At 42.5% G+C, this 10,397-nt stretch overlaps 1 pseudogene; it reads left to right on the forward strand.

Moving 5' to 3' along the window:
- Positions 1–6,706: 6,706 nt before the first annotated feature.
- Positions 6,707–8,753, forward strand: LOC117703131 (large ribosomal subunit protein eL19 pseudogene; annotated as a pseudogene).
- The last annotated feature ends 1,644 nt before the right edge of the window (positions 8,754–10,397 follow it).

Here is a 10,397-nt window from a genome sequence, read left to right on the forward strand (position 1 = left end):
GATTTAGCAACTTAAAGAAATTTATGGATGGATGGATGCTTTGTCTCTATGAATATGTCTATACAGCACTTGTATGCCTGGCACCCACAGAAGCTGAAAAGGGTATTGAATACCCTGGAACAAGAGTTACAGGCAGTTTTGAGAGTCCACGTATGTGCTGAAAATCAAATGTGGGTCCTCTGCAAGAGCAGCCAGTGCTCTGAACGACTGAGACTCCAGGCTCAACAGCTTTTTCTTTTCTTCCTCTTCTTCTTCTACTTCTTCTTCTTCTTCTTCTTCTTCTTCTTCTTCTTCTTCTTCTTCTTCTTCTTCTTCTTCTTCTTCTTCTTCTTCTTCTTCTTCTTCTTCTTCCTCCTCCTCCTCCTTCCTCCTTCCTCCTCCTCCTCCTCCTCCTCCTCCTCCTCCTCCTCCTCCTCCTCCTCCTCCTCCTTCTCCTTCTCCTTCTCCTTCTTCTTTGAGACAGTCTTACTACATTGCCAGGGCTGGCTTAAAACTCAAGATCCTTCTTTGCCAGTTTCCTGAATGCTGAGATTACACATGATTGGCCACTATTTTTGAAATTTTGTTGTCTCATTCATATACTCACGTGAAGGCACAAGGATAGTCAGAATTCATCCTTCATGTGGCCATGAAAAAGCGATCAGATTTCTTATATGTCTAAGTTCCTTTTTCTTACAAGGGGATGGGGAAGTCAAACCCTCCCAAGATAGAGTATTCAAGAAATCACAGAGCATTGAAGATATTCAGGGGCTCAAATCAGAATAAGCTAACTTTGAATGAGATCTCTTATACATGCTGGGAGAAGTTGAAAAAACAATTTTAAAATTTGTGAGTTTAGCATTGTATGGTAGTTCATGCCTGTAATTTCAGCATTCAGGAGGGTGAGGCAGGAGGATTCCCTCAAGCTTGAGGTCAGCCTATGCTACATAGTGAGTTTCAGGCCAGCCAAGGCTACAGAGTAACACCCATGAGAAGAACAACAAAATTTGCTACCTCTGTGACTGTTGATTGGAAACCTCTATAAACATCCTTTTTCATTGCTTCTATCTCCAGATCTTGCAGATCATAAAATGTGCTCTTCAGATTGTAGCGCGGGTTCTAAGGAGTCACGTGGGCATTGCTGTCAGCTGCAAATACAGTTCTTTATTGTGGTTGCAGCCTGTTCTCCCTAAAATAAAATTCAGCATGTGTTGAATTTAAGTTTAGCCTGGCTTACTCCTCTGCCAAACAGAATGTAAGTATAGTGGATATAATACTGTGCTAACTTTCTTTTTCAACATCAACCCAAATTTTGAATGTTCTTATCCATTTACTATTAAGCTTGCATGTGGAAGCAAGATGGGTGCCTTTCAGGGCGTCGTCTTTGGCAGCAAGAAACCTTTTTGGATCTAGGGCATGCCACTTCCTTAGCTGTGCAACCAGGATGATAAAAATGCTTAGATCACACTGCAGTTACACACATTAAAAAATGACTGTGCAGACTGGACAGGGACACTTGGTATTAATACCATCTCTCCCCACGCCAAGCTCTGAACCAATTAAGAAGCAGGTGAGGGTAATGCCTACAGGAGACTGTTGGCATTCATGAGGTGGACGTTGGATGGCTTCAGCCTCATGAAGCTGAATACCAAAACTATAGATAGCCCTGAGTAATGTGTCTCCTCCCAGCCACAAGTGCTTGCTTCTAAGCTTACGACATGCCTAACATCTTGGAAGGAGACTTGTTTTATACAGAACCTGCCTTGCAAACACTTTTGCTTCCAAACTTGCCAATGAGAGATATCACTTCTCCCTGGGGAAGGAAGATGAGGAGGTAGAAATATCTAGCAGGGTTAGGGAATATCCGCTAGTCTCACACCCTCCTTCTCAGGGCATGGAACATTAGGAGTAGATGGAGGTTCCCTCCAACTTTTAGCACTGTGCCTGGCAGGAAGAGGCATTTACTGTGTCACCTGTGCCTAATATAATCTCTAAAATTACAAATATATAAATATTACATATTATAATATATAACATATAAATGTTATGATACATAATATATAGTATATAATTTATATATAATACATTCTTAAAGAAAAATGAAAATAACCACGAAGCATCTTTTGGATTTTGATGGACAGGAGAGAGAGTTGGCAAGCCTAAATAGTCAGATAAAAACCTTGAAACCAAAGATTCTCATATGTCAAAACACGCATTTTTAACTTTGTTTTTTGGAGAAACATTGTTCAAGTTAGGAAAAGAAAGAGCTCCTAGTCTGTGTTTTTGGCCATGAACTCTAACTATAGTATATAGCATAGAGAAGATACACTGTCTTAAGAGCCAGCTACGATGTGGGTACTTCATAGGGTGTGCCTTCTAATCTCTGTGACCTTATTTGAAAAGTTTACTATGATCATATTACTACCATAGTTTAAACATATTCACTTATTTATTTACTCACAACGTTTTACTGTGGGCACCATGCTGGCCTTAAAAACCACTTTGTAGCATAGGCCAGCATTGAACTTGCAGTGATCCTCCTGCCTTTCAAGTGCTAGGATGGCACTGCCACAGACACCTTTTGTTTGTGAATAACAAAATGAAACTTGGAAGGAAAGTAGCTTTTCCAACATATCAACCTTGCAAACAACAACAACAACAAAAACTAGATTGGTACTGCGTATACCTTACCCCAAGACCATGGGACCAGCTTCGTGTGCAGTTATCCTGGCATTTATAGAGCCTGGAACTTCGATGGGTCTGATGTCTCTATCCAGAAATAAATGCTTTGTTGGTGTTGTTTCATTTTGCTTTTATGAGGCAGGTTCTCATAAAACCCAAGCTGGCACCAAACTTGCCATGTCACAAAGAATGACACTGAGCTTCTGCTAGCCATGCTTCTTCCTTCCAAGGGCTAAGATCACAAGCATGTGCTTCCTATGCCAGCAATAATTAAGTCCTGAAGTTTCACGCTGCCCATGTTCTTTAAAGCATGTAGCCAGTTGAGCAAGGCGTGTTTTCTTTTTATGATCTCAGTCACTGTTTTCACCAAATTTGAAGGATGTCATAAAGAAAAACCCCTCCCTAGTCAAAGAGCCATGGAAAATTAACTTCTCTGGTAGTAGAACACTAGTGTACGGCTAATTAGTTACTGGTGGTTCTGTATTTGTATGCACATATACTCATGATTCAGTCCCAAATCTCTGTCATCAAACACTCTTACCTCAGATGGTCTAGGGTGTCTAGGGACTTCTCTGGTACTGCCATGATGGCCCCAGGATGCATATAGGATTGGAGCCAAGTGGTGAGCATGAAGCCTGGAGGTTTTATGGGGGTGCTTTGCATGTAAGCACATGTGTCTGGTTTTATTCCACATCCAAGCATAAATTAATATGGTATTATCTTGCTGATGTTTTCCATATTTCAACTCCCATCTGTTGGCACAAATAAGTAAGGGATAATGGAACACATATTGGTTCAGTTTCCCAACTCTTGGCAGCTATAGATCCACGGACAGACCAACAGCTGCTCTGGACCATGGAGGAGAGCAATGTAGAGAATACCATACTCTTTACAAAGGACCTGTCAGCCACTTAACCATGAGTTCATAATATTCTTAAAGGTAGTTCTGATTATTCCACTAAGGAAGATCTGTGTGTGTGTGTGTGTGTGTGTGTGTGTGTGTGTTTGGGTATAGTAGTGCAGGCCTATAATTCCTCTTCGGAGGCAGAGGGGGAAGGGTCACCAGCTGGAGACAAGCCTGAGTTTCAGTGTAAGACCCTCTCACAAGAAGGAAAAGAAGGAAAGAGTTAAAATTTAGAGGAAGACAAAGGAGACTATGAAAAGAGAGACCCCTAAATGTGTTCCCTCTTTCCACACCGTACACACAAAGTTACCAATGGAAACAATAAGATGCCAGGCACGCTGCTTTTTAGTCTAGTTTCTGCTTACACTGAATGTTAATAGTTTTGAAAAAAAAAAAAAGTTTAGTAGTTCTTTTTTTAAGTTATTTTTTAGTAGTTCTTTTTTTTAAGTTATTTTTTTTTCTTTCAGCTGTACCATTACTTAATGCTCTGATTGTTCTCTTAAGCAAAATAGAAGTATTCTGCTTAAAGGACACACACATTATTTTGTGTGTATATGTCTGTGTGAATATATGCCATATATATTGGTGATGTAGGTGATTTGGGGGTTCAAAAGAGTGTGTGGGCTACCCTGGAAAGAGAATTCCAGATGGGTTTGTGAGTCACTCAACACTGATACTGGAATTGAACTTGGGTTCTCTGAGAGAACAGCAAATCCTCCTAACTGATCCTCCTCTCCAGCCCTCTTTATTTTACTTTAAAAATTGTTTACATGTATTTACATATTTTATGTGTGTGGGCTTGTATTTATGTGTGCACATGTTCTGCTGACAGACACTCTGATGTTCATCTGGTGGCCTTTGCTCAGGTCTTTTATCAGAAGGTCAGCATCTTATAAGGTGCTATAGAACGTGTGTAAAGGTTCTACCATGTTTAGGTAGCTAAAACTGAATTTCAGTAGTCTTACCTGCCTTACTGACCAGCAGGCATGAAGAGAAAATAAAAACAAGGACTGGAAATGGCTATTTCTAAATCGTAAGAAAATCCTCCTTTTTCGAGGTAAAATTTTGAATTTACTTAACGGAACTTTTGCTTTTGTTTTTGTATTTTTTAGATTTGTTTATTCTATATATGTGAGTATACTGTCACTGTCTTCAAACACTTAACATATCTTTTTATTACACTTACTTATTAGGGTTTTTTTTTTGGGGGGGGGCAGCATAGTACAGCACCCTGGTGGAAGTCAGAAGACCATTTGTGCAAGTTGTGTCTTTCCTTCATCAGTGTGGATCCTGGGGATTGAACTTGAGTTATCAGGCTTGGTGGAAAGCACCTTCACCCCCCTGAGCCATATAAAGCTGGCTCTGAGCTTACTTTTGAAGATAGTTTTTCTTCCACTCCTTCATCCTTATATTTTGGTAGTAGAGAGGATGACACATATAATGGCCTCTAATTAAAAGCGTATACATGTTGCACGACAGCGCGCTTATGCGGCAGGCACTGTATTAACTGAACTTCCTCCCTAGCCCTTGAACATGTGTTTTAATCAGCACGCCCACTGGCTCCATTATTGTACAATTCTAGGTCAGTTTTCATGCATTTTCTACATCACTATAGAACATATTTTCTTACCTCATGCATGCTTAGTGATTTTTCATTAAATGTTAACAGTTCTGAACTTCACATCTTTAGGTGCTGCGGATTTTTGTATTTTCTATACATATATACATGAAATTTGTTCTTGTTATGTAGTTAATCTTCTTGGAAACATTTTGATTATTTCAAGGTGGCCTTTTAAATGTGTTCTAAATGTTGAGGGTTACAACGCACAGGACTGGTTCTCTCCCACCTCCACCCTCACTCCCCTGCTACTAAAGTAAAAATATTTCTAAGTACTCTTTCCAACATTGTATGCATTACAAGACGTTTTCACCTTCATAGTGGGATTACCAACACTTTATGGACCTCTGTGAACTTGGAAGAGATCCTATCTTCTCTTTCCTAGTGATCAAGTAAAAACAAAACACCTGATTTTTCCACATATATTATTACAATCCACATCAGTTATAACAACAGCTGTGGGGGTTTCTCTCTCACATAGCAAGCAAGCAAGCAAGCAAGCAAGCAAACAAACAAACAAACAGTTTTGCAATGGATACCAGCTGGGTACACTATAGTTTAAGTTAATTCCCACAATATCTCCCTAATATCAGATCCCACAGGTTGAATGTTCTGTCCCCTCATGCTACTCCCTAAATTTAGGAATTTTACATGGGTACCTTCTCAGGCCAATTAATTTGCTAGGGTAGTTACTAAAACTCAATAGTATTAACACATTTATCTTGAGGAGAAACAAAGTTCAGTTCTTAGCACCCACATGATAGCTCACAACAAGCTGTACCTCCAAGTCCAGAGATTGACTGCCCTCTTCTGGCCTCCCAGGCCACTGCATACACTCACATACATGCAAGCAAAACACTCTTACTTGTACCATAAAAATAAATAAAACCGTAAAAAGAAAAAAGTTTTGGGGCTGGAGAGATGGCTCAGCAGTTGAGAGCACTGGCTGCTCTTCTAGAGCTCCGGAGCTCAATCCTCTGCAACCACATGGTGGCTCACAACCGTCTATAAAGTGATCTAATGCCCTTTTCTGGCACAGAGGTATACACGCAGATAGAACACGCATGCATAAGATAAATAAATCTATCTTTTAAAAACAGTTTTCAAAGCATATATAGGTTGATTTCTGAATTGCAGTTGATTCCAGACATAGTTGACAACTGGGAATACCATCACAAGATGTCAGCTAGGATTATGGCATGTCAAGTCTTACCTGGCACTCTCCCTGTAGAAGGCTCCATGTGCTCAGCTTCCTAAATCTGTCTGTTGTTACCTTATTGGAAACTTTATTACCTAGGCACATTGATTAAATCATTGGCATGGGGAATCTACTTAAACTTCAGCTTTTCTTCTCTCCCAGAGGCTAAGGGGATAGCAGAAAGTCCCAACCTCCTAATCCTGCCTTAGTCTTTCCTGTGGCCAGACCCTGATCTGAAGTTACCTAGGACTGCCAGCCATTTGGCCAATCCCCTCGCCACTTCAAAAGGTTCCCAGGATTTTAGGAGTTGAATGAAAAACGGCAAATGCATACGTGTTCACAGTACGTGTTCACAGTGGCTCTGTCCCAAAGCGTGGGTAGTTTTCTACATGTGTGTGCTGATTGCTGCTCAGGTGAAAAAGTTCTGTTAAGTAAACCCCAATCTATATGACTCCTAAAAATTACACATGGACAGAATCTCAATTTAGATTAAACAAAGATAAAGGCATATTAGCTCCTAAGTGAATCTTAGGATCAGAACCGATTTAAAAGACACCGGGTATAGGAATAAAGTTCTTTCTTTGCCTACTCTCCCACCTTTGCCCACATCTCAAGTCTCTAGTACTCTTTGATTGGGGCAGTATAATGTCTTACTGGAAATGGTTTTCTCTAAGCAGAATGAAAGGAAGCCTTAGATTTTAGGCCGTCATCCTTCTAGAGTGTTCCCTGGGTCCATATGTCAAAGTTGGTGAAAGACTTACTGCCTCTTTGCCTCTTTGGGTGATGTGTCCATCCTAGTATAAAACACTGTAGATGGGGGCGAGTTGGATTCCTTCAAATATGTCAAATGGAGTCCTTTCAGGAAAGGAACATTTTGAGAGAGAGAGAGAGAGAGAGAGAGAGAGAGAGAGAGAGAGAGAGAGAGAGAGAGAGAGATATTGGGTAGATAAAAACCCAGTAATCAATTCACCTCATTTCTCCATCTGGAAAGTAGGCACAGTTATATAAAATGTGATAATGTTTTTGCCAGGTGTCTGGACCATAACAAGAGTACAGTAAATGCCATAATAGTGGCAAGCATCTGAGTGTAGCACCCCTGGTGGCCAGGGAAGCCGATTACTCTTTTGCATCATCAGTCTTCAATAGACAAGTTTCTCATCCATCTTTCTGGGCCAAGTTGATAGATTCCCTACCCGTGGGTTTCAGCCTGTAGTTAAGTGAGTTCTTGACCACTCACTGTCATACTTTCTTAAATATGCATTCAAATATATCTTCTGTCTTACCTGTTAATTAAGCATCTTATATAGGCTTACATACATGCCTGAACTGGGCAGAAAGATGGTTGTTCCAGCATCGTGTTTAAGAAAGTAAGTTCTGGCCGTGCCTGGACGTTTGCAGCCTTATTGTAGTGGCTTTGGGTTTTTCTTCATGTCCCTTGAAGAATCCTAAATCTGGTGGGATTCTGGGGGAGACTTACTATTGGCTGACTGAAGAGACCTACTGTAAGAAAGGGGAGCTGTTATCTCCTATAGAAGGAAGAGAAGCTAAGTGGAGCCTGTAGGGACTCTCCTTTCAGCATGATCCATACAAACAAAAGAGCACCTTATTTGACAAAGCTCTTAGGAGCAACGCCAAAGGGCGGAGTGTGGATGCCGCGGATGTCAGTATGTCATAAAAGAGAAAGGCAGTGAAGTAAAATCAGTTCAAGGAAAATAGATAGAAAAGTCAGAACAGCCTTTCGCTGCGGCACCCACAGTCCTTGGTACGCTCAGGCTACAGAAGAGACTTGCCTCTAGTGTCCTCCGCTGCGGTAAAAAGAAGGTCTGGTTGGAGCCGGATGAGACTAATGGAACTGCCGATGCCAACTCCCATCAGCAGATCAGGAAGCTGATCAAAGACGGGTTGATCATCCGGGAGCCTGCGACTGTCCATTTCCAGGCTCGCTGCCGGAAAAACACCTTTGCCCGACGGAAGGGCAAGTATATGGGCACAGGGAAGAGAAGGGTACTGCCAATGCTCGGATGTTTGAGAAGGTGACCTGGATGAGGATGAGGATGAGGATCGTGCGCTGGCCTCTCAGGAGACACCGGGAATCTAAGAAGATTGACCGCCCTATGTATCAGGAGCTGTTCCTGAAGGACAAAGGGAATGTATTCAAAAACAAGCGGATTCTCATCGAGCATAGCCACAAACTGAAGGCAGACCCGGCTCGCAAGAAGCTACTGGCTGACCAGGCTGAGACTCGCAGGTCTAAGACCAAGGAAGCACGGAAGCGCAGGGAGGAGCGCCTCCCGGTCAAGAAGGAAGAGCTCATCAAGACTCTGTCCAAGGAGGAAGAGACCAAGAAATGCTGCCCACATGTCGGTACATAGTGGCTTGGCTGTGGCCTCACGAGGATCAGTCATTAAAGTAAAACAATCCTAGAGAGAGAGAGAGAGAGAGAGAGAGAGAGAGAGAGAGAGAGAGAGAGAGAGAGAGAGAGATCATTCAGGGTAAAGGAAGAGTGGAGTGATCAGAAAAGGGAACAATAGGAGAGCTAGATAAACTTTCAACTTGGAATTTTAGGCAAGCCTCCTGGAGAGAAAGCAGGAGCCTGTTGTCCCTCCCAATAAGAATGAACCAGGACCAAGGAGCCGACTAACAACACATTTGGAGGAAAGCAGGTGTCGGTTCTTTTTAAAGACGCCTTTTGTTTTCACTTGGAAGCCAAGCAGTCAAGGTAAATTCAGAAAAGAGAGAACCTAAGATCTGCTGAGCTGGAGACTGGCGCGGGATTTCACACAGGCACCACAAGTGATGAGCACAGAGGTTTGGGTATCTTGGATCTATTTGCTAACATCACAAAAGGAAAATCAAAACGCAAGCCTGTGCCCAGCCCCCCCCCCCCCCAACAGCCGACAGCCTTTGTCTTTGGAGAACAACACTCTCTGCTCTGCTGCGTTGAGACATGGAAAAAATAGAAGCAGTGGAACGCTGAGCTGTTTGCGTTTCCCCAGCAGTTATGGGGCAGCTGGGTATTAGCTGGCAACGGAGTTGTAACATCAGCGGTGACTTTGCTGCTTGGGGCTCAGTTTAGAAAAATCTTCCTCCCTCTTCCATTTCCTTTTTGTTCTTACAAAATTTTATTTACTCGTGTGCGCATGCACGTGTGTGACAGATGCAAGTGTGGAGGGTGGAGGGTATAGAGGTCAGAAGACAACTTTTAGGAGTTGACTTTCCCCTTCTACAATGTGAGTCCTGGGGACAGAACTCAAGTCCTTGGTCTGAAAGTTTCTTATTCCATGCCCACTCCACACCACACACACACGCACACACACACTGCAGCTCAATGAGCAAAACACTTTTTTGCTCTTCATTTTTCTTTCATCTTTTATTCCTCATTCTCAAACAAATGGCAGGCTACACGGCCATCAGTGCCCTTGATCTAACTGCCTGGTCCTTTTTCATGGATATCTGAAGATGATAACTTGCTGGCCTTGGTGTGGGTTTAAACTCTGCAGCCACAGACTCTGCTTCCCTTTGTTCTTCCTGTTCTGAACTAAGAGTTCAACTCAGGGCCTCCTGCATGCGAGATAGGCATCCAACTGCTGGTTACATCCCCAGCTTTCTTTTTACTTTTGATTTTGAGACATGCTCTCATTAAGATGCTTAGGCTGGCTTTGAACTCAGTCTATAGCCCAAGTGAACCTTGGACTTGACAGTAGCTGGAATCACATGCCTGTGCCACCAGGCCCAGCTATGACCTGCTTCTGATGGCCATTACTGAATGGTGAGGGAGTGATCCTGGGGAGGTGTTGGTTTGAGCTGATGAGGGTGGGGGTCTTATCCCAAGGTGTTTGGAGAAGTCTTGGGGTAATAGAAGCAGGGTCTCCATGCTGGCATCAGGTGTCAGAGCCTACGAGGGAGACAGAAGGACAGGATCTGTTGGGACTAGAGGGGGAAATAGAATATCCCTACTGGGAGGAGAACAGTGGATGCAACTGGAGGAAGATTTGTTACTTACAGGGGCCAGTTCC

Source organism: Arvicanthis niloticus, chromosome 2 (assembly GCF_011762505.2).
Source record: "Arvicanthis niloticus isolate mArvNil1 chromosome 2, mArvNil1.pat.X, whole genome shotgun sequence".
NCBI classification, from domain to species: Eukaryota; Metazoa; Chordata; class Mammalia; order Rodentia; family Muridae; genus Arvicanthis; species Arvicanthis niloticus.